The sequence below is a fragment of the Pituophis catenifer genome, unplaced genomic scaffold (assembly GCF_029215685.1).
Source record: "Pituophis catenifer annectens isolate HBS135680 unplaced genomic scaffold, rPitCat1.0.hap2 SCAF_4, whole genome shotgun sequence".
In the NCBI taxonomy this organism is placed as follows: Eukaryota; Metazoa; Chordata; class Lepidosauria; order Squamata; family Colubridae; genus Pituophis; species Pituophis catenifer.
The window spans coordinates 13,677,936-13,702,603 of NW_027256884.1; the positions used below are offsets into that span (position 1 = coordinate 13,677,936).

General features: G+C 44.8%; 1 protein-coding gene across 1 annotated transcript in view; it reads left to right on the forward strand.

Moving 5' to 3' along the window:
* Positions 1-24,668, forward strand: part of KLF12 (KLF transcription factor 12) — a 250,899-nt gene that overhangs the window by 819 nt on the left and 225,412 nt on the right. The window lies entirely within an intron of this gene.

Genomic DNA, 24,668 nt, shown 5'->3' on the forward strand with positions numbered 1-24,668 from the left:
AAAAACTTTCTGGCCAACTTTATTTTGGGTGGGTTTCTTTTTAGCTGAAAAAGTGGGAAAGCAGAGGACCGAACGCTTTTTCGGCCAAAAGCTTAACTGGAGCGTGCTTGATTTGTACGGGTGGCTTTTCGCGGGGCTCTTTCCTCTCGCGTCCCCGTCCGACAAAACTTGCATTGTTCGAGTCGCCTTTTAAATCGCGATTACCGACCTTTTCAGCTGATTTAGGAACTTGGCCGTGTCGGCTTCGGAAATATCCTTTTTTTTTTCTTTCCTTTAAAGTCCGGCGGAATGCATAAAGCTGGATAAGAGCGCCGTGACGGGTTTTGACCGCGGGTTTTGAGTGGAAACCCCCCACGGTCCCCCCCCCCAAAAAAACTCCCAGAAACGCTGCACCAAACGCCCCCTGGAAGCACCTCGGGGGTGGCTCGCGGTCCCCTCTGCCCACGAAGCATTTAATTTACACGCGGGATCGGGGACACGCGGGAACCTGGCGGACATGTGCCAATCTAGCTTCAAAAGCCCCGCGAACTCCAATCTTGGGGGGGGGGGGTGTCGTGTGAGCCGAAAGCTGGTCCCCCAGCTTTGGGTGGGAGGAGAATGGGGTGGGCTGCCTGCGCGAACTGGAGGAAAAGAGGGAAGGAGGGGAGGGTCCCTTTTGCTCGGGCTCCTGTTCCTGGCAGGAATGTGTCCCCCTCCCTCCTCCTTCTCCTTCTCCTCCTCCTCCTCCTCCCTTCCCCCGTTCATCCCTGCAGCCTTTGGCCAGGCTGGGTGGGAAGAGAGGGGGGGACGAGACGCGGTGCTCTCCGCCCGAAGTGGGGCCCTTTCGGTGCGCCAAAGGCTGTTTGGATTGGCTCGGAGCCGGGGGGGGCTGGAAAATTGGCCCCGCTTCAGGGTCACATGTGGCGAGCAAGGGGCACCGAGAGGCCGGTTTCCATGGCTCTCCCTCCCTCCCTGCCTGCCTGCTTGCTTCCCTCCCTCCCTCCCCGATCTTGGCAGGTAGCGCTTCACGGCAAGAGGTTTCTTTATATGGCCCTGGTATGTGAGCACCATTTCCTGAGCCTTGAAATGAAACAGGAGCAGCCGAGCGAAGTGTATGTGTCTCTGTATATGTGTGTGTGTGTGTGTGTGTGTGTGTGTGTGTGGAGTGCGCACACATGCACAACCCCTCCCCTGCCTCTCTCTCTCTCTCCTTCCCTCCCTCCCCGCATGTCACTAAAGAGATGGCCGGGAGAACGAAGCCGCTTCTCCAGACGCGGAGTTTTTTTTAAAGTCAATAATTCAGCCTTTGCTTCGCCCAGGCGCAAATCTGCCCAAGTAGAGAGAAAGAGAGAGAGAGAGCTGGTTTAGGAAAAAGGGGGCAGTGCCTGTCCTTAAGCAAGGCTGAAGATACTGTCGTCATCCGTGGCAAAGTAAGGCAGTCTTCCTGCTCTCCCCTCCCTCCCTCCCTCTCCTCCCCTCCTCTCCCCTCCTCTCCCCGCTTCTCTCGGTACAAGCTCGAAAAGCCCACCGCGGCTGAGCGAGCGAGCGAGCGAGCGCACAGCCCCAGCAGCGGCAAGCAGCCTTTTTCTCTCCCTCTTGTCTCCTGCACAAACACAATGATGTCACTTTCCTTTTCTGCTCCTGGGTGGGGAAAGGAAGAGGTTGAGCCGCTCGAATTGGCTCTCAGGTCACGCAGAGCATCTCCCCGCCAGGCGAGAGAGGGCTTCTAGGACACCCCCCCCCCCTCCGCTTGGCTTTTCGGGAGGAAAGGCAGCCTGTATCCTGGACCCAGGTGGGGTGTGTGAATATGTCACTCTCTCTGTGTGTGTGTGCGTGTGTAAGGGAAGGGTTTTGGGGTGACAGGAAATGCTGCCCGGTTTTGGGAACCCCCGGGCAAAGGGGACACCCCTCTGGCAACAGTGAAAAGCTTGTCACTCTTTGGCTTTCCATAAATGGGGGACATCAATCTTGGGATTTAAGGTTTATTATTGTTGGAAGAAATCCCTACGTTACTTTGTGTCTTGGGACAAGTCTTTACATAATTCCCATCCTTATGCTTTGGTCTTGCTTAAAAAGGGATCAGATCTCTCTTGGAGGGGAGGAAAAATAATGATGATTTGCATTCTGGGAGATCCTAAAAAAAGTAAGTGAGTGATCTCAGGTCCATGGGAACATTCAGGATCGGAAAGATCAGGCAGTTCGGTGGTTCGAATCCCTAGTATAGGTCTCGTGCATGAGCAGGGGGTTGGACTAGATGACCTTTCAGGTCCCTTCCAACTCTGTTACTGTTGGAACAGACAAGTAGGACCACAGGAGGCTTTGGACTGCCGCAAACTAGAACAATCATGGTACCTTCACTTCACCCAGAAGTCCATAAAAACTGGACCGAAGACTGATCTGCAAGTGTCAAGTTTTTATGGACTTCTTGGCGAAGTGAAGATGCCATGTTTGTTCTAGGTTGCGGCAGTCCGAAGCCTCCTGTGGTCCTACTTGTCTCCTGAATGTTCCTGTGGATCTTGAGATCATCCATCAAGCATGTTCACCACTGGTGGCCCTCTTTTCAGAGGTTGATTGGGTGTTTGGAGAAGACTTTTGGGGAAGGGCTGTCTAGTGCTGTATTGCATCACTTGGTTGCAGAAAATCCTAGGTTACTTTTTGGGGGATCTCCATTAAAAGGACCTCAGGGAGATGATGACAGAGAACTTTTTTCAGAGATGCTTGCTTTTCTTTCCCTGAGCCCCCTCACTCTTCCCCAATGCTAGGGTGTGGTTCATTACAAGGGTGTGTCTATGGAGATTCTCAGTCATCCAGGTCATGGTAGTCCCAAAGATGCTTTTTCAAGAGGCAACTGGACTAGAGCTGAAGAAGCTTCTTGGATGAGAAGCTAAACATCTTTAAAGAAAAACCAGAAAGTCCAGTTGAAAAAAAAAACACTTTTGGGACTACGAGAGAGTGTTTTGGTGAGTTTATCCATGTCAGAAGCATCTGTGAGATCCATGATCATCTCTCTGTACTCTCTTTTCACTCTTTCCTCCTCTTCATGGCATCTAACACATATTGCAATTTTATTTATTGGTGCATTTATTCATTTTGACGTTAAAAGTAGGTTTCAGCAACCTTGAAAAATGATTTATGCAGTAGGAAACATGTGTTTAGTGGTGTTTAGTGGTGACCCAGGTAAGTTTTCTTCAACTGGTGTCTGGGAATGTAAAGTAGATAACAGAATAATAGAAGGGACCTTGGAGGTCTTCTGGTCCAACCTCCTGCTCAAGAAGAAAACCCTACACCACTTCAGACAAAGGGTTCTCCAATCTCTTCTTAAAACCTTCCAGTGTTGATGCATTCACAACTTTTGGAGGCAAGTCGTTCCACTGATTGATTGTTCTAACTACCAGAAAATGTCTCCTTCATTCTAGGTTGCTCGTCTCCTTGATTGGTTTCCATCCATTACTTCTTGTCCTGTTTTTAGAAGTTTTGGAGAATAGGTTGGGCCCCTCTCTTCTTTGTGGCAGCCTTCTTTGTGGTAGGTAGATTAAGCATCTCTTAAAAACCATACATTCATAACCACAGGAAGAAGAAGACACCTAGTCTGGGTCCAAGCTGGAGCTGAGAAAAACTAAAGAGGGTGGAGTAGAGGGGGAGGAAGAAGGGACAAAATGTCGGAGGTGGGGCAGGAAATGGAAGGAAGGCGGATCTGAGCTCTCTGCAAAGAGCCAGTGAAATCCGTTGTCCTTCTCCCATGAATTGCACAGGCCTGGTGTCAAAACAGTTGGCCCAAAGTAGGCAGGAAGTGTCACTCCAAAGACCTGAACAGGGAGAAGGAGGAAGGAGGAGAAAAGGGGCTCCTCTGATGGCTGAGAAAGAGAGGTCAGCCAGTAGAGAGGGAACTGCTGCTCCTATTCATCGGGAAAGCTTGTCGAGCTGCCAAACCTGGGAAAGGGAAGGGAAGGGAAGGGAAGGTGGGGCCAGGCAAGGCGAGGAGTGAGGCCTGGCATCTTAAATCAACGAGCGGTTTTCCCACTGAATTTGAGTTATTCATCTGTAGATCCTCGGAAGTCCCTTGTGCAAGCTTCTCCTTTAGTTTCCTTTCCCGAGAAAAGGATATTGTATTGAAAAGGTTGACTTTATCACAGCCTCTTCCTGCAGGGGAGATAGCAGTCTCCTGATTCTGTTGGAGGAAAGTCCTCTAGATGTTGAGTTGAGATTCCTTTTTCTGCGGCACAGCCAAGGAAGCTATCAGAAGAAGGCGACTCTTCTGGGTGCTTGATTTTCTTTGGTGCTTGATCTTCCACAGTGCATGCTTGGCTTTTCCGACAGCTTTGCCTTGGCAAAAGAGAGAGGCAGAGCTTGGCACCTTTTCTTGACATGTTTCTGTGGAACCTCAATGCCAACCTGCCGAATACGAGCTGGAAAGCGACTCCGGTTACGGGCTCGGTTTCATCACGCATCTCAGCTTGCTGGGCGCAGCACCCGGTATCATCCGGAGGGTGGCCGCCTGCCTTATTGGTTGTCCTGGGCTGCACCGAGAGGATAATTGCCAGCCGGGTGTATTGGCTTTTGTGCGAGTGCTCTGACTGGCACAGAGATGCAGCATTCCTTGCAAAGTAGCTGCGATGTTGCTAGCAGAGAGGCTGTCTTTTGTTCAGGCAATTCCGTTCTTCAGCTGAAGGTCTTCCATCAAGTGGTCTTCAGTCCTGGTCCTGGGGCTACAGTAGGACTACTGAGGCATTTGCCCCAGGAGTCTTGTTTTTGGACCTTCAAGGGAATTCCAGGGAACAAAACTCTCCCACTTGGATTCCCTTGGCTGTGGTTCTAGGTATCCTCCTAGGAAATCGGGGAAACATTAAAATAAATTAAAAGCATCGTATTGATATCGGCACACTAGGGAAGACTTTGGTGAGAAGGGAGGTAGACAAGGATGAAGTTGACTTCTACCTTAAGCATCTTGTAAGCTTCCTTCTTTGGTATTGATTAGGAAAATGGGCTGATGTGAAGGACCCACTAATTCAATCTTGCCTTGAGCACTGAGCTTTTAATTGATGCTCCCCTTGGGCTCCCCTGTTCTTAGTCATAAGAGAAGAATGGCTTTACGGCAACTTCCTGCTCACCCTGAACTCCCCCCAAAAATTTCCTTGAGGCAGCTGCCCAAGGGGTGCTTGCATTGATGCTGAAATAATAGCATGGTTGGTATCCCGTCGTTGCCAAATTCAATACAGCTGCTTGGTTGGGAATTTGGAGAACTTGGTGGGTCAGTCATATCCATCTAAGGCAGGATCTAAATGCTTTTTCCGTCAATCTGCCGGAATTCTGATGTCTCTGGCTTAACCCTCCTTGAATGCTCTGTTTGCTCAACTGACGAAAGAGCAAAAAAAGATCCAGCCATATCAGGGTGGACTTCTTTTTGAAATGGCAGATTGTGAAGATTTCTGATTTTAAGCTTGACTGGAGGTTGTTTTGCATTGAATTAAGTATATCGCTTCCCCCCACTTCTTAGTTTGCAAGTGGTGCCCGTTGTTTTAGGAGTAAAGGAAACACTGTCTCTAACATGATTTTGCTAAGGAAAAAGCCTTTCCTGAGGGTGGATGAACCTTCTGACCTTCTCAACTCCTGGCTTTTTTCTTGCAGCTGCAGTCTTTCTGAATGTTAGAAAGAAACTTACCACTATGCTCAGTTTCCCAATTAGGAAGCAAAATGCCTTCTAAAGGGCTTACACTGTGGAATGAAAGAATGATGAAGGTCATTGCATGTGGCCGGGATAAATTCTGCCTGGTGGCCTCCCATATCTTTGAAGACGTTCCCTTTGAGGAGGAGGAATCAGATGATCTTCTTAGTGGAGAAACATTTCCTTTCTTCAGCACGGAAAGACATCTGAATGCAAATCTGTATCTGGGTTGGTTTCGATACCACCGTTTGATGCTGTACGTAGGGCTTGCTTCCTATGGACTGAGCTAAGAGAGGGTCCTTATGGCTATAGAAAGGGCAAGTGGTGATGAGATATAAGCCGGGAAGAAGGCTTGAGAAATGGTAATGGCAAAGGGATTGTCTTAATGAACATGATCAATCCAACGCTGTTGAAAGTTTTGGGAAATAGAGTTGCTTCAGTCTTGAAAGAACTCTGGGAGAAGCTCCTGGTGAAGGGAAAACTCTTAAATCAGCAATTGGTTGTCTATATTATCTTACAAGGCTTGGCTGAGAGACATAGATGCTGAGATAAGTAGACCTCTCTTCCCTTCTCAAGAAATTACTCTAGCTCAGGGGTCTCCAAACTTGGGAACTTTAAGACATGAGGACTTCAACTCCCAGAATTCCCCAGCCAGCCATGCTGGCTGGGGAATTCTGGGAGTTGAAGTCCACAAGTCTTAAAGTTCCCAAGTTTAGAGACCCCTGCTCTAGCTGCTCCAATTAAATATACCCCTTTCGGTTTCATGCTTAGTCCACTTAAGACCTCAAGATCTCTGAGCAACAATTCCTCATTTCTCTAGACCACTTTGCAATGTAGATTCCCTCCAACGTTTCATCCGAGCAGATCCATTTTCCAAATAGACAACCTGAAGGACCATGGCAACTGGAATTCATGGGTTGTTCACACCAGATTCTGAAGACTCACCTCCCCCATGTTATCACATGTACAGTATATCCATTCAGTGGTTTCCATGGAACCGTTGGTATATCTTGCGGGAAAAAATAATAGCTGCTGTTGTTCTTAGCTTTAGCTTTTGTGCTAGAATAAGGATTGAAAAGTTGAGGTTGCTTCGGAGAAGAAGGTTCAGAGGCTGGCTGGGGTTGAGTTATGCTAAATATTTCAGAAATGTGCATAGCATAGCAGATCAAACGCTTTTAAGAACTCTGTACGTGAAACTTTGATTTTGGGGTTTTGAAACTTTGATTTTGGGTTTGACCGATTAGATAGATTTGTTGTTATAGAAATGGCTAGTTTATACTATTATGGAAAAGTAAAAAGTTGAGGTTTGATGTAAATGCCTTATTCTACTGCAACAGAAGGAGTCGGAAGTCAATGCCTTTTTTTCTCTCTTTCCCTTCTCTTCCCCTCCCCTACTATTTACTTTGGTATTTTTGTATTTTATACTATAAACTAATAATAAAAAAAGATAATAATAATAAAGCACTCTGTACAATGGTTTAGGGACGCGGTGGCTTATTGGCTAAGACGCTGAGCTTGTCGATCGAAAGGTTGGCAGTTCAGCAGTTCGAATCCCTAGTGCCGCATAACGGGGTGAGCTCCTGTTACTTCTGCCAACCTAGCAGTTCGAAAGCAGGTAAAAATGCAAGTAGAAAAATATGGACCACCTTTGGTGGGAAGGTAACACCGTTCCATGCACCTTTGGCGTTGAGTCATGCCAGCCACATGACCACGGAGACATCTTTGGACAGCACTGACTTTTCGGCTTTGAAACGGAGATGAGCACCGCCCCCTAGAGTCAGGAACGACTAGCACATATGTGCGAGGAGAATCTTTACCTTTACCTTACAATGGTTTGGTTGTGGAACCTGCAGCCGAATATCAATAGTTGAGGACTTCTGAAGATAGGCAGATCGTGCAGCATTACAAATACAGAAGCCCACATCTTATTGTGTGGATGCTGGAACATTTTAATCACATTACAGGACCTTTTAGACGAGTATGTTATAGTGCCTGAAATTTAAAAGCGGTTAAGATATGGAGGGACATCCTGTTTAGGAAGTCATAAAGTTGTGCAGCATTTGCTGGGCATGAAAAACAAGGTGTCAGAAGCACAATAAACAAAGAAGATACAGAATATTTTTTAACATTGGCCTGACTAGGTGGCTCAGGGGCTAAGACACTGAGCTTGTCGATCAGAAAGGATCGGCAGTTTGGCGGTTCGAATCCCTAGTACAGGATTCCTGTGTGAGCAGGGGGTTGGACTAGATGACCTCCAAAGTCCCTTCTAACTCTGTTAGAAGGTTGGCAGTTTGGCGGTTCGAATCCCTAGTACAGGATTCCTGTGTGAGCAGGGGGTTGGACTAGATGACCTCCAAAGTCCCTTCTAACTCTGTTAGTGTAACATGGGATTTGTTCCATCAATGATTAGATAATAGAGGTAGAAGTTAGAAGTTGAACGATTATTAATATGTATTAACAAATAATATTACTACTACTATTACTATGTATAAAGTAAATTGACCCAGACAATACACTGTTTACCAAGCACCAATGTATAAGAAAAATGTATAAATAAAACATAAAAAAAAGAAGCACAATAAGACAAACATTGCTTTCCCTGAAATTGCATAGCCACTGCAGAGAGTGAGCATGACAAGACACAACTGTTTTAAGATCCCCAAGCATTGTGAGTTGCATGCCTGTGCACACTCCAAATCATTCTTTCTCCTTTTTGAATGCAGATCTCTGCACAGCCCAACATAACAATTCTGGTAACCTTTAGAGAGGATGAAGATGATGCTTTACCCAATGATTACATCAACATTCTCAAAAGACAATGGATGGTTTTTACGGTCCTCTGAACAAAACCACATGCTTTAGTGGCCCTTTGTCAGATTTTTTTTTTTAAAAAAAAATGTGTCGTTTGTGCTGGCTAGAAGCATCAGTGTTGGCTGCTGAAATTCACTGAGAACATACCTCCTTTCCCATCTGATTTAAATAAAACTCCCTTCATCTCAGTGGTGGGTTCCTCCCGGTTCGACCCAGTTCTCCTGAGCCGGTAGCGGTGATGATATGACGTCACCGAACCGGTTCTGTCCCCCGCGCCCCCCCTGCACCCCCCTGCCCCCCCACATTATTCTTACCTTTTATTTGGTCCCGTCCCCAATCTGTTGCTGCCTCCTGAGTCCCAGCTGATGGCTAGAGGGAAAAAAACTGTTTAAACTCTTGCCGTGGGGCATCAAAGGGCCGCCCGACAGCTGATTAGTGTTAAAAGAAAACAAATGAGTAGACCAGTACCTGCAAAAATATATGAGTAGATCAGTGCCTGCAAAAATAAATGGGTAGACCAGTGCCTGCAAAAATACATGAGTAGATCGGTACAGCTCTGCAAGCAGTTAAAAGCCTGGTAGACCAGTACCTCTGCTAAATCCTAAATAATTGTCACATGACCATCAAGCCACGCCCACAAAATAAGCCACACCCACAGAACCGGTATTAAAAATTTTTAGAACCCACCCCTGCTTCATCTGAATGGTTTATCTTTCCTTGGAAATCACTTTTCCTCTGAGTTTTGGGGAACATTCAAGATGTTGGACTCCTGTGTCCATCTTCTGTGGTACTATGACCTAAACGTAAGAATATTTGCTAGTGACTCTAGTAAGCTGAGTAGTGGAACCAACCTTTTTCCTTTGATGGAGGTATTCAGTATGGCCAGGTGTATACCTTCCCTGCTGGATCTTTCTATATCAGGAAATAGCAACAGCACTTGGACTTACAGTATATACCACTCCATAATGCTTTACAGCATTCTCTGGGTGGTTTACAAAGTCAGCATATAGTCAACCCCAACAATGTGGTTCCTCATTTTACTGAGTTCGGAAGGATGGAAGGCTGAGTCAACCTTGAGCCGGTCAGGATCGAACTCCTGGCAGTGAGCAGTGTATGCACACATGCACGTGCCTGCCCCTCACACAAAACTATCCCTTCTCCCCCACCCCCGTTCTCCCATGCCAGGCCACCATCCTGGAAAGTTTGGGGAGCGTTGCAATAGTGCATGCATTTTCTTTGATGTGTTTCTTCCAAAAATGGTGGATTTCCCAATGCATAAGTGAATAATAATAATAATAATAGTAATAAAATAGTACTGTTCTGTGAAGACCAAATTTAACTGAATCTATTTTCCTGGCACAAATTAAGAAAAGGGTCAGAATTATTTGAGCGTTCAATGCTAAAATTATAGAATCAATAAAGTGGAATGGACTCTGGGATATAGAGTGATTAACTTTGCACTCTGCAGGATGAATGGTGTAAAAGTGGGATAGATGGCCTGTAATTTAGTGGGTCATAAGTGGTTTCTTCTCATCTACAAGAATATCAATTAGCAGCCACAGAGGCAATGACTGCCTTTATCCTCTTCAGTTGCAGTGCCATAGAAGTTCTGTTTGCAAATAAAAAAGGCAAAGGATTCCTTGAGGATTTTACCACTCTAGTCCTTGACTATATGGGTTGGTGCTGTTTCAAGGCCACCGAGCCAGTGCTGTCTAAAGACATTTCCGCCGTCATGTGACCAGAATGACATCACAGACTGCTGTTCCCTGTTCCCACCAAAGTGGTACTTATTTATCTACTCACATTTGCATGCTGTTGAACTCCTAGGTTGGCAGGAGCTGGAGCAAGTAACAGGCACTCACCCCATCATGTGGCGCTCGGGTCTCGAACTGGGCTGCCGGGTTTCCAGTTGACATGCCCAGCGCCTTAACAAAACGAGCCGCTGTGCTGCCCTCTGTTTGCCTATGGATTATTAAAACGCTCGACTCCTGTTATTTCCTGGTTTTGTGGCTGTGACTGTGAAGGGAACGTCATTACCCACAAAAATTCTTCCCTAAAAAGTCCTGATCCGAGTCCAGTTGCCTTAAAAGCATTAAACTGGTATGTTAGATTACATGCCAGAGAATGGAATTGTGGAATTTTCTTTAAAGAGCCAAGTCATTCCTCAAATGGTAACTGTTGTGTAGCCTGGTTGACCTAACTGAGAAAGATAAATAGGGAAAGATAAGTAGGGATGGGACTTCTTGGAAGTTAGGCAACAGACCAGAGGTGTAGACTAAACTGGAAGGTCCCAGAAAAAGGCAGAGCCTTCCATTAAGTCACTAAGAATGATTTGGGGCTTAAGAGAAAACATCATCACCAACATCAGCCTTGTGTGTTGCCCTTGTAAACTCCAGGATGTCCTATACAAGATTTTGCAAAATGGTCCCTTAATTTTGAGACAGGTTTCTAAGAGGCCTACATCAGAACATTTAAATTAAAGAAGGATACTAACTGCAACTCTCATAGAATATTGTTTCAATGTTGGAAGGGATCTTGGAGTTCATCTAGTCAAACTCACTGCTCACACAGAAGACCTATAATATTTCTGACAAATGGCTGTCCAGTCTCTTCTTAAAAGCCTCCAGTGATGAGCCACCCAACAACTTCCAAAGGCAATTTGTTCCACTGGTTGATTGTTCTCACTGTTAGGAATTTTCTCCTTAGTTCTAGGTTGCTTCTCCCATTGATTTGTTTCCATCCATTGATTCTTGTCTTGCCTTTTGTTGCTTTGGTAAGTCAGTTGGCCCTCTCTTCCTTGTGGCAGCCCTTCAAATACTGCTATCATATCTGGTCCTTCTTTTCACTAAACTAGACACAGCCAGTTCCTGCAATCATTCTTATAACTTCTAGGCCCCTAACCATCTTTGCTGCTTTTTCTCTGAACGCTTTCCAAAATCTTAACATTATTATTATTATTTGTATTGGGGTGAGGTGACCAAAACTGGATGTTTCCATACTTAAAAAAGAGGACTTGGCCACACAAAGCAAAGCCCTTGATTTACCAATTGTTGACCCTGATTAGGAAGCTTGATGGGTACTTTCACATTGCGTTGGGACAACAGCACCTAGAAGGCTGAGCCAATATTTCTGAGGAGGAGCCGGAACCTTCTTGAAGGCCCCAGTTGGGAAAGGATGTGTGATGTCCTTCATAGTTCCCATTTTGAGCGTTCTGACATGTTGATTCTGTTTACCTCACAGAGAAATTTCCACAACCTGCTGAAGGTCAGGTTGACTCATAACTAACTTTGCTGCACATCTGTAGGGCAACAAGTGGGTGAATTATTGCCTCAGACAACCATTTTCCAAAACAGTAAAACACGCGGAAGGGCACCTTCGGTTATTAACTTTAAAATAATAACTGCTTACATGAGAAAGTAGTCCTTTAAGATTATTTAAAAATCAATATGTGCCATGCATGTTTTATATTCTTCTGGTGGTTTAAACCCACCCCTTCCTTAGATGAGGCTTTCTTCCTTGTACATAATTCTTGGGTCCTGTCCGCAGAACTGTCTTTCTGAACATGAATTTACCTTTGCTGTGATTTGTGTGTACTGTAGCCGCTTCCATGTTCTGATGTGTCAATATCATGACTCATCAGAACATGGAAATGAAATGATAAAAAGAAGAGGGGACTAGGTTGATCTAGTAGTCAAGACACCAGGCCAGAAATCAAAAGACCATGAGTTCAAGTCCTGCCTTAGCCATGAAAGCCTGTTGGGTGATCTTGGGCCAGTCACTCTCCTTCAGCCCAAGTTACCTCACAGGGTGGTTGTTGCAATGGTGGGTTGCTTCCGGTTTGGACCAGTTCTATAGAACCGGTAGTAAAACTGGCGGGAGGCTCCGCCCACCAACCCCGACGTCATCAGAATGCTTATGCGCATGCCCCGTTGCGAACCGGTAGTAAAGGTAAGTAGAACCCATCCCTGGGTTGTTGTGAGGAAAATAGGAGGAGGAAGGTGTGTTGGAGATGTTCCCCGCCTTGAGTTATTTGTGAAAATTATTGTTGTTGTTGTTGTTGTTGTTGTTGTTGTTGTTGTTATTATTATTATTATTATTATTATTATTATTAATTGAATTTTTATACCGCCCTTCTCCCGAAGGACTCAGGGTGGTGCACAACCACGATAAAACCAACAGTAAATAAAAGTTAAAATTAATTAAAACAAATTAAATAATCTGGTCGAGAACATAATTAAAAACTAAAATTTCCCAATTAAAATTCAATTTTTTTTTTAGGCCAGCCCAGCTTGCTGTAATAAAAGCGTCTTGAGGGCCCGGCGAAAGGTGCGAAGGTCGGGGATCCTCTGTATTTCCGGGGGCTATTCGTTCCAGAGGGCAGGTGCCCCCACAGAGAAGGCTCTCCCGCTGGGGGTCACCAGTCGACACTGTTTGACCGACAGCACACTGAGGAGTCCCTCTCTGTGGGAGCGTACTGGTTGATGGGAGGCTATCGGTGGCAGAAGGCGATCTCGTAGGTACCCAGGTCCTAAGCCTGGGTGAAATAATGAAGGTGGGATATAAATAAATGAATAAATATGTAGGACTTTGGAATCCAGAGCTGGAAAATTTCTAGTGGAAATGCACTTCACTTGCTGTCAGAAGGTATATTGTAACTCAGGACCTCGAGACAAATTTCCTGTTAGTGTTTGTTTATCCAGTGACCTTTCGTGGCGATGGGAGGATCTATGAAATGCTGTCGAGTGCAGCAATTCCCCAGCTCCAGGAGAAAGAGAGGTGTGCAATGGTGATGAATATCTGTAGCTCGGGTGTAGGATGAGGCTGGAGGTTTGTTCCTCAAGCTTGTGGGTTGGTTTCTGGATGTTTCATTACCAGGTCAGGTAACATCTTCAGTGGAATTTAGGGGATGTCAGTGTTCATTTGCTTATAACGGTTTCATGTGGTCAGTAGGTCAAAAGAGGGTCTTGTGATGGGTCAGGTCTGGGTTGCATCAAGTGAGGGTCTTGTGATGGGTCTTGGGATGGGGAGGTCACGTCAGGTGAGGATCATTGGGAAGATGCTACCTAGCCTGGCAACGAAACATTCGGAAACCAACCCACAGAGAATGAACCTCCACCTTCAAACTACAAGTAGCCATGGCCACCTGCAACAAATAGCAAATGCTGGAAGGTTGTTGTCCTCCTTGGGAGAAGATACAGGGCTGTTGTCCTTCTTGGAAGAAGCTACAGGGCTGAGGACCTCCTTGGAATGAGTCATCTTTGGGGGCGGGAGCAGGCTGAGTTCCCCAGGTTTTTGGAGGATGGGATTGCCTTCATGGACCTTGTTTATGATTCATCCTTGGGACCACAGATGGTATTCAGCAGGTTCCGACCAGTTCTGGAGAACCGATAGCGGAAATTTTGAGTAGTTCGGAGAACCGGTAAATACCACCCCTGATTGTCTCTGCCCCCATCTATTCTCTGCCTCCCGAGTCCCAGCTGATTGGGAAGAAATGGGGATTTTGCAGTAACCTTCCCCTGGAGTGGGGAGGGAATGGAGATTTTACAGTATCCTTCCCCTGCCACGCCCACAGAACCGGTAGTAAAAAAATTTGAATTCCAACACTGCTCAGGGCGTCTCTTCTAACAGAGCAAGAGAGGGATTTGACAAGAGACTTGGATGTGGGCCAAGATAGACAGTTATGAAAATGTTGAGAAAAAGGAATGAATTTTCATCATGCATGCATTTTCTGGAAATGTAGCATGGATGATTGGGATGGTGTCTATCTGTTTGTCTTGGGCGGGTTTGCCTAACAACTTTTGTTAACTGCATCCAGCATCCTTTTTCTAACAAGTATAACACATTGAACTCTGGGGCTTTCCATATGTTTTGGATTATGCTCCCACAATCCTTTGCCATTGCCTTTAATGTCTTAGAGGGAACTGGGAACTGGGATTGAAAGGGTAGAAAAGGTTGCAGGTTACTGCCGGGAGCCTTTTGTGCCTAAGGCAAAATCTGCTGAAATTATTCTCCTGGTTTCTATAACAGACACACCATCATAGACGTCTGGCTTACTTCTTTCTTGCAATTTTGCTTTTTCATTTGGAAAATATGGGATTTTCTGGAGCAGCCCCACAGGAGAAGTAGGAGAACTCTGAGTGTCTCTGGGATGGTCTCAGAAAAGTTTAAGGTCTCCCTCAGCAGATTGTTACAAAAGTTGATTTACATAATGACAGAGTTGGAAGGGACCTTGTAGGTCATCTAGTCCAACCGGCTGCTCAAGCAGGAGATGCTATACCATTTCTGTCCAGTCTCTTCTTGAAAGTCTCCAGTGATGAACCACCCACAACTTCTGAAGGCAAGCCATTCCACTGGTTGATTGTTCTCACTATCAGAAATTTTCTTCTTATTTCTAGGTTGAATCTCTCCTTGTTCCTTGTTTGAATCCATCTATTGTTCCTTGTTTGGCCTTCTGGTGCTTTGGAGAATAGCTAGACCCCCTTCTCTCTGTAGCAGCCCCTCAAGTATTGGAGCACTGCTATCATGTCATCCCTGGTCCTTCTCTTCACTCTTCACATGTCCAGTTCTTGCAATAGTTCTTCATATGTTTTAGCCCTCCAGTCCCCTAATCATCTTGGTTGCTCTTCTCCGCACTCTTTCTAGAGTCTCAACATCTTTTTTATAGTGTGGTAGCCAAAACTGGATGCGGTATTCTAGGTGTGGCCTTACTAAGGCTTTATAGAAGTGAAAATGTTTTTTCCCATGTTTTTTCTTTTGAAGACGTTTTGCTTCTCATCCAAGAAGCTTCTTCAGCTCTGACAGGATAGTGGGGAAGAAGCTTCTTGGATGAGAAGCGAAACGTCTTCAAAAGAAAAAGTCAAGTTGCCTACTGAAAAAGTACCTTTGGGACAACCATGACCTGGATGACTGAGAATCTTTACAGACTTTTCGCTGTGCAATTTGGGATGAACATCCTTTGAGTGGTGTGGGAGTAGGAATGGATTTCCAGAGGAAAAAAATTGCAGACTACAAGAACCATTAGTACTACTGAAGTGCTTCAGTGACCCTCTAAAAGGATGCAGATGACCAGCTATCTGAAAGGAATATATATTCCATAGAAATCCTTCTATTCCCCACTATCCTGTGAGAGCTGAAGAAGCTTCTTGGATGAGAAGCAAAACGTCTTCAAAGAAAAAAAACAAGGAAGTCCAATTGCTTGAAAAAAGCACTTTATAGAAGTGCTCACCCACACTTTATGGAAGTGTGGGTGAGCACTTGCCTATATTTAGTTAGGAAACGGGATCTAAATGGGAATCCTGTGCATTTTTAAGAAGCCATCATGCCTGAGCAAAGCATGTCAATTTGCTTGGGAGAAGTAGTCAGTGTCAGCTTTGCCCCTCATCCTCATAACAGTCCCTACTCAGTTCCTGAAGGAACCATAAATCACCAGAAGTGTAAATATCTTTTCAACCTGGAGTTAAGGAAATTGATCTTTCCTTGGGTTGTCTGAAGCCTTGCTCACATAAAATACTGCTGTGCATAAACCCGAACAGTCATTTTTCATTCCATTTGTTTTTTGTTTTTTGTTTTAAATCCTTCTGGTTCTTTCTCTTAATTCTCTTTTTCTCTTCCCAACAATCTTCTCTTTCACCTCCGGGTACAATGATAACCTTGCTCCTTCTCAAAGATAAGATCAGCCAAGGACTTAAAAATTATCTCTTGCTTATCATTGTTAATTATATCTCCAGAAAGCTGATGAAGGCAATAATACGTTAACCATGTTGTCATTGTTAACTAGTCAGTATAAAGCGAGGATTCTTAATATGTGCCCTGCGGGCATGTTTGCCTAGCACTTTTTATGACCAACTGGGAAGGCTTATTAATGAAAATTCATACCAAGGGATAACCCTGGCTGACATTGGCTAATCTTGAAAAAAACAGGATTAGACCTATTTAGCATTCCAATGGAAGGGGACTGGAATGAGACTGAGAAAAGCGAGAAACATTAAAAAGAAGGCACCGATAAACTTTTCAACATTTTAACCAAACAATCAACAAGGATGGAGTCTTCAGGGGTTAGGTTGGACTTGAAGGAGACTTTAGCATTGGCAAAAAAAAGTTAAGTAGCTACTGCAGGTAACTGTTCTTTATATATATAAAGTTTATTGTCATTGTACGTATATACACAGTATACCCATACAACGAAATTGACATAACACCCAGAGACCAGACCCAACTCACATGACAATCCCCAGGCACACACTCACCCGCCAAAAATTCTCCATCCCTAAACCACCCAAGCATCCACCCAACAGACCAAGTAATGCTGTCCAACAGCTCACTAATGGTGGCCCTTTAGTTCATTGTTGAGTGCCCTTGTCACCTCACGGTTAGATTATTGCAACACGCTCTACATGGGGCTACCCTTGAAAAGTGTTCGGAGACTACAGTTGGTCCAGAACGCAGCCGCGAGAGCTGTCGTGGGTGCACCTAGGTACACCCACATTACATCAATTCTCCGCGAGCTGCACTGGCTCCCTATTGGTCTCCGGTCACAATTCAAGGTGTTGGTTATTACCTTTAAAGCCCTACATAGCTCAGGGCCAGGGTATCTTCGAGACCGCTTTCTACCGCATAGCTCCCAGCGACCGGTAAGATCCCACAGAGTTGGTCTCCTCTTCTGTTGTGGGAGCTTCATCACTGGAAGCTTTCAAGAAGAGACTGGACAGCCATTTGTCAGAAATGGTGTAGAGCAGTGGTTCCCAACATGGGGCCTACACCCCACAAGGGGGCAATTGGATTTTTAATGGGGGCAATTTGGAACCTTGTTTAAATCAAGTTAATGGCCTTTTAGGCTTCCTCCGCGTGAGTAGGAGTTCACTTTTTGAATAGTAAGAATTATATGTCACGGTGGAGGGGCGGTATCAGGATTTTAGAGATGCTTAGGTGGGGCATGGCCAAAAAAAGATTGGGAACTACTGGTATAGTGTTTCCTGCTTGGATGTGCGAGTGTGTGTGTGGGGGGGTTGGACTAGATGACCTACAAGGTCCCTTCCAACTCTGTTAATCTGTTAAAAGGCCTCATTTTCATCCAAACAATGGCAAACTATCATAATTAGCTTTCCAGTTGTAGTTTGCAGCCAGCCACTTTTGCTGCCTGCTCTTTCATTCAACCAGTGGAATCAAAGCATCATTGAATTGAGCCCACGTTGGGCTTGCAGAAGAGTGGAAGCTTTTATCTCTGATTGTCTGGATCTATTTAGCAGAGACCGGATTTTGTGCATCAGTACAGGTTCTCTTTCCTAAATTAACACGAGCCTCTTTAAAGACTGCCAAAAACTCCTGGATTTAGGATGAAAACACTTAACTCCTGCAAGGTTTGGCGATAGATAGAACACTGACATCTGATCAGATTTTAATAAATGAGCAAAGATTTTTTTTTCTTTTTGGTTAAAAATAAAATCCTAAAAAATGTTGGCTGTCGGGGTGAATTATGTCTTCCACCCTGCCAAATTGGGTATCTGCAAGCTTTGACAGGGTAGCTCATCTGTCTGAAACTCTTTGCATAGTTTTTGTAGAAGTTTCTTCTTTTGCATTGCAATCAAATCGCGTCTAGAGCACCCTTGAATGCCCGTCTCAGGGAAGGAAGGAAGCCGAGAGTTTCAGTTTCTCATTGTGAATTTTGTGGCAAGCAGCCAAGCATATTATTTATTTAATTTTCTGTGATGGCATTGGCGAGGAGGTCTGGCTCAATTTAAACCTGGACTCACTGATTTGGTTGCTTGGGAAATGAAAGTGCCTGCAGAGTATTGACATGAGGTGGCAAGAGCTTAATGGAATCCCAACTGTTTGGTAAAACATGCTCAGAACATGGAAGACAGGAATGTTGTGATGCAAATTCTGTAAACCTCCAGGGCCTGATGTGCAAGACTTGCCTTTGACTATTATTAAACTATGTCCAGGGGTTTTGCCTGCAGATGCTCCAAAAATGTCTCAGTATTTGAATACTTCTTTCTAGATAGCATCGTCCCTGTAATTCTCAGCTGGCAAAGGGCTTATAAATTAGGAATGTATTCATTGATTTATGAAAGTTTGACGTTGCCTCAATCCAAATGGATTCTAGATGCATAATAAAATGCAACAATAATAATGCAGAAACATAGACATTAAGCAAGATGTAATAATTAGAAGGAGGGGTGAAATGACTCAGCGGTTAAAGATGCTGAGTTGTCAGCTGGAGAACTGACAGACCGGGTTTGAGACCGAGTTCCGTACAATGGAGTGAGCTCCCGTTCCTTTCCCCAGCTCCTGCCCACCTAGCAGTTTGAAAGAAGGCAAATGCAAATAGATAAATAGGTACCACTTAGGTGGGAAGGTAACAGCATTTCGTGCACCTTTGGCGTGTAGCCATGCTGGCCAGATGACCATGGAAATTGACAACTCTGGCTTCCTCGGCCAAGAAACAGAGATGAGCATCAAGTCCTAGAGGTGGACACAACTGATAGAGAACCCTTTAGTTTAGAAAAACTAAAACTTTTATTTTGTGGATCGGGACTCAGTCCTGCAAGACATCCAGAAATGCCAGTTCTTTATAGCATTCTGGGAAACCATGAGAATGGGGGCCATCTTCACTTCAGCTGGAGGTTATTCCATAGACAGCTACTCCCACCAAGAGCACCTCTCTAGAATCTCCTTCTCTTGGCCCTTCCTGGCAGGTGTTCTCTGAGAGTCCAGAATGAATAGGCAGATTTGATCATGGGAAAGTGGTCTCTTTAATACCTAAGTCCCAAATTAAAACTAGCAAATTGAATTAAACTTGGAAGTGTAGTGCTAGCCAATGGGAGCTCCTGGATTCCTTTCGGGTGCAATCCAGCTACATACATGGATTTAAAGGATATAGAGAAATGCATGGTGAAAAGCAGGCATTTTTCAACTGAATGAGGAGAATTCTAAAACCGAGAACTAAGGAGAAATTTCCTGACAAGTGAGAACAATTAACCAGTGGAACAGAAGTTGCCTTCGGAAGTTGTGGGCGCTTCATCACTGGAGGCTTTCAAGAAGAAATTGGACTGCTATTTGTCAGAAATGGTGTAGAGTCTCCTGCTTGGACTAGAACCAATTAGCAGGGATCCTGACAAAGATGTTTAACATCTCCCTGCAACAGGCTAGAATCCCATCATGCTTGGAAGCAGCCACAATCATCCCAGTTCCGAAGAAAGCAGCCATAAACAGCCTGAATGACTATAGATCCATTGCACTGACATCTATAGCGATGAAGTGCTTTGAGAGACTGGTCCTACCACACCTCAGGTCCTGTCTTCCACCAAATTTCGATCAACACCAGTTTGCTTATAGAAGCAACAGGTTGACAGGGGATGCCATCGCCACTGCTCTACATATTGCACTGAGCCACCTTGAGAAATCTGAGAATTATGTCAGAATGCTTTTTATAGACTATAGCTCGGCCTTTAATACCAACCTACCAGGCATTCTCATTGAAAAACGGACTGACCTGAATTTCCCTCCCCTCACTTGTGACTGGATCAAAGACTTCCTGATGGATTGTCCACAAACAGTAAGGGTTGGTTCCTTTACATCTTCCACCCTGAAGCTCAGCACAGGCTCCCCTCAGAGCTGTGTGCTTAGCCCCTTCCTGTACTCGCTGTATACACATGACTGCATATCCTCTGATCCATCTAACATCATAATAAAGTTTGCAGATGACACAACGGTGCTGGGTCTCATCACTGGATGGGACGAATCAGCATACAAGGAAGAAGTCCAGAAGGTATCTGCATGGTGCTCAAAAAACAACCTACATCTAAATACTAGTAAGACAAAGGAGATGGTGCTAGATTTTCAGAAGCACAGAGAGGAACCTGCCCCACTGTATATCGAGGGGGGTTGTATGTTCCTCTTTTAAAGTCTTGGGAGTGCTTATTAGTCAATATCTCACCTGGAAAAACAACACATCCCTGGTGATTGGCAAGGCCCAACAGAGAATTCATTTCCTTAGAGTCCTGCGAAAAAATCAGGTGGAACAATGACTGATGACCTCTTTCTATCGGTCCATGATAGAAAGTGTCCTCACATATTGCATTATAATATGGTACGCTGGTTTAATTGCTGCAAACTGGAAGGCACTATGGAGAGTGATCAATTCGGCACAGGAAATCATTGGTTGCCCTCTAACACCACCGGATGACATCACCAGGTCTCGCTGCTTTAGCAAACTAAGAAAGATACTCAGAGATAATTCATACCCTGGTCAGTGTCTCTTTGCACTTCTACCATCAGGCGGAATACATCAAAGCATAGCCAGCCCAAAAATAGTTTCTGTCCTTAGGATGTCAGACTCTTAAACACGACCACAATCATTCCACGCACACGCGGAAACATATGACTAGTTTTTCTTTTTCTTTCTTTTTCTTTTTCCCCTCTAATTACTTGCATAGGGATTATTCTTTATACTATTTATGTTGTTTGTATTTTTTGTCATGGATTGCACCAGTGAGGCTAAAACCAATTTCGTTGTATACATGTTGTACAATGACAATAAAGGCTATACTATAAGACAGTGATGGCTAACCTTTTTGCCGTCACGTGCCAAAAGCGGAGGGAGCGCAGGGAGGTTGCCCACGTGCATGCCCACACCCATAATTCAATGTGCCCCGCGCATGTGCACACAGCTCCCCCCTGCTTTTAACACGCAATGTCCCGGTGGGCCCGGTAGGCCCGTTTTTCACCCTCCCCAGGCTCCAGAGGCTTTCTAGGAGCCTGGGGAGGGCGAAAACGGCCTTCCTCACACTTCCCGGAGGCCCTCCGGAGGCGGGAAACAGCCCATTTCCCAACTTCCGGTGGGACCGGAAGGCCCAAAAATCAGCTGGCCAGTGCACATATACGCGCTGGAGCTGAGCTACAGCAATGCTCACGTGCCCACTGATATGAGTCCGTGTGCCACCTGTGGCACCCGTGCCATAGGTTCGCCATCATGGCTATAAGACCTCCAAGGTGCCTTCCAACTCTGTTGATGTTCTATGTTCTAATTATTAGTGAAGCACTGTCTGCCCTTGATGTGTCCTTCCTTGAAATCTTTACCCATGGTTCTTGTCAAGTGAGTAGGAGCCCCATGGGACAGATTTCTTGCTGGATTCTATGATTGAAAGCATCCGTCTCAATGGGCGTTCAGTTAATGGGCTCCTTCCAAATGCAAAGACTATTGAGTCAGGGGACTGTTAAGGGAGGATTGTCCATTGCGAAGGGAACCGCTCAAACTTTCTGTGGCTGAAATGAAACAGAGCAGGAGTAGATAAGGTTCCCTTCATCTGGTTCAGCTCAAAAGTTTTCACTTGCAGCCCCTGATGTATTGCTCAGTAGGAAACCTTACCAGAGGCCACACTTATCCATGGATCCTTATTAAGTGCATTTTTATCCCTTATCCAGGGCTGTTAATGGTGTCTCTTTAATAATTCCTTTCAGCAAAGCCAACTGGGAGTTACTGTAGTCTTAAGTATGTAAGAGATTTTTATTAACGGCTCACATTCGGAGCTGTTAACATAACCTCTTGACAGAAAGCATTTGATGTGCCTCCTACACAGAAGGATACAGTTCAGATGTAGACCCAAGAGGAGATTGGTATTAGTCTATGGCATCCAGAAATAAAGAGGGGCTTAGTAGCCCCTTTACTAAGGTGACCAGATTTTAACATTGGTAAAGCAGGACACCATTGACCGGGGTGGGGGGGGGGTGATTAAAAATTTGGTCTATATGGAGCAACAAAAATTTTCATAGTACGCAAAAATAGTAGGTTCCTGATCAACAATGCGAACTTTGATAATCAGTTCTCGATAATCAGTTCTCAACAATTATTTGTTATTATTAAAGTTTAACATTATAAAATTAACAAAAATAATATAAAACTAAATAGCCACATGGCCGCCGAAAACCATATATTCCCTTCCCGTTCTCCCGCCGTTCCCTAGCTTGTCGTGCATTCTTTCCAAAAATCGGACTTTTTAAAAACGCGGGACAAATTGTTAAAAATCGGGACTGTCCCGCCAAAAGCGGGACATCTGGTCATGTTGCCCTTTACCAACTAACATGTTCTATTTGCTCCCAGAGGGCTGCAGGGACGCCTACTAGGCCCAAAACGGAGCATGGGGGGTGGGGCGGTGCGCCCCCCTGTGGCCCATTTTTCCTCCCAGGGGGGTGCAAAAGGACGAGTGCTGCCTGTCACACACCCCTGGCCACTCCCACCATAGCCACGCCCACCCAGCCGGTCATTAGGAAAGAGAAACAGTTGTTAAATTATTTGAATCCCACCACTGGGTAAGATAAATATTGCAGGACCAATACAGGTAATCCTTGACTTACAACAATTCATATATGTATGAACATATATGTATATGTATGTACATACACGTACACACACACACACACACACACACACACACACACACATTCTTTTGAGAGCAGGCATCAGAATTTAATTTGTTAATGTGTGCCAGAATAAAGGGAATACACATAACATAATAAATGTTATGTTATGTTATGTTATGTTATGTTATGTTATGTTATGTTATGTTATGTTATGTTATGTTATGCTATGCTATGCTATGCTATGCTATGCTATGCTATGCTATGCTATGCTATGCTATGCTATGCTATTTTATCTTATCTTACCTTACCTTACCTTACCTTACTTTCTCTTCTCTTCTCTTCTCTTCTCTTCTCTTCTCTTCTCTTCTCTTCTCTTCTCTTCTCTTCTCTTCTCTTCTCTTCTCATCTCATCTCATCTCATCTCATCTCATCTCATCTCGGTCCTAAGTAGAAACAGGGTTTTCTCTAGTATTGGCCGAGCACACCAGGACAAGAAAGGCAGCAAAATAGAGTATCTTCCATGAACCTGTAGGAAATTTAATCAATACTGTGCTGGCTGTGATGATACGGACTTCTGTGTCATTCCAGAGTAGGCAAACGTCTCTTATATTGACCATGCTGGTTTGGGATTATAGAGTTTAGAGCCAACACCTCTGGAGTATTTTATTGCTGGTTCTTTTATTTGTATTTCTGTCTTTCTTTTCTCCAGAAGCTCCAGATGGCTTCTATGAGGATCTCCCTTCATTTTATCTCCATGTGATGTGGGTTGGGCAGAGACAGACAATTGGCGCTTCCAATGCTACGGGTGGACTTAAATTTAGGCATCCCTGGTCTTAACTTCAACCCATTCACCTTTACATTGGACTGGTCTGGTTATTATTTCCCAGGCCTTGCTGAGCTGTGCAGACTGGGGGATTCTGTTAAGCATGCTTAGAAAGTTCCTGAATGGCAGTGTTGAATGTTGGTATCTACAATATAAAGAAGGAAGCTCAGTCATGTGCCGGCTTCTCCTCTGGGGCCTGAAATTGACGTTGTCCTTGCCAGTCTGAGGGTCTGCTATGATGACACTCATGAACAGGGCTGAATGCCTGTCAGTTGTGTGCTCAAAGAAGCCTGTGTACCTAAGCTGATAGCAAGAGCCTTGATAGTACAGTGGTTTAGTGCACCCTGTTATTAACACAACTGCCTGCAATTTCTGCTGGTTCGAATCTCTCCAAGGCTCAAGGTTGACTCAGCCTTCCATCCTTTCTAAGGTAGGTGAAATGAGGACCCAGTTTATGGGGGCAATAAGCTGACTTTGTATAAAATATACAAAAGAATGAAGGCTGTTGCTTAACGCATTGTAAGCCGCCCTGAGTCTCCGGAGAAGGGCGGCATATAAATCAAATTAAAGAAAAAAAAAAAAAGATCTGCTGGAGTTCCTGCATCCTAGCACTTTTAAGTACTCATCCTCACTTACCTTCACCATAGCTCTGTCTGGCAGAGAGCAATAGCAGAGTTACATACTGCTCCATAATGCTTTATAAGACTCTCTGGGTGGTTTACAATGTCAGCACATCCCTCCCCACCCCCCAGCAATCTGGGTCCCCATTTTACCAACCTTGGAAGGATGGAAGGATGAGCCCACCTTGAGCTCTGTCAGGATTGAACACCAGGCTGTGGGCAGAGTTAGCCTGCAATGTATTTAGCTGAGGGTAGGCATTGTGCCCTTTAATATTGGACATGTCTTTTGTTCAAATAGGAATTTGAACCTGGATCTCATGCATCCAAATGCAGTTACTGGAGACGCTCCTCCAGTGTCTATCTGCTGCTTCTATTCTCCAGTAGATTATGATTAATTGCAGACAGCAGAGAGAGA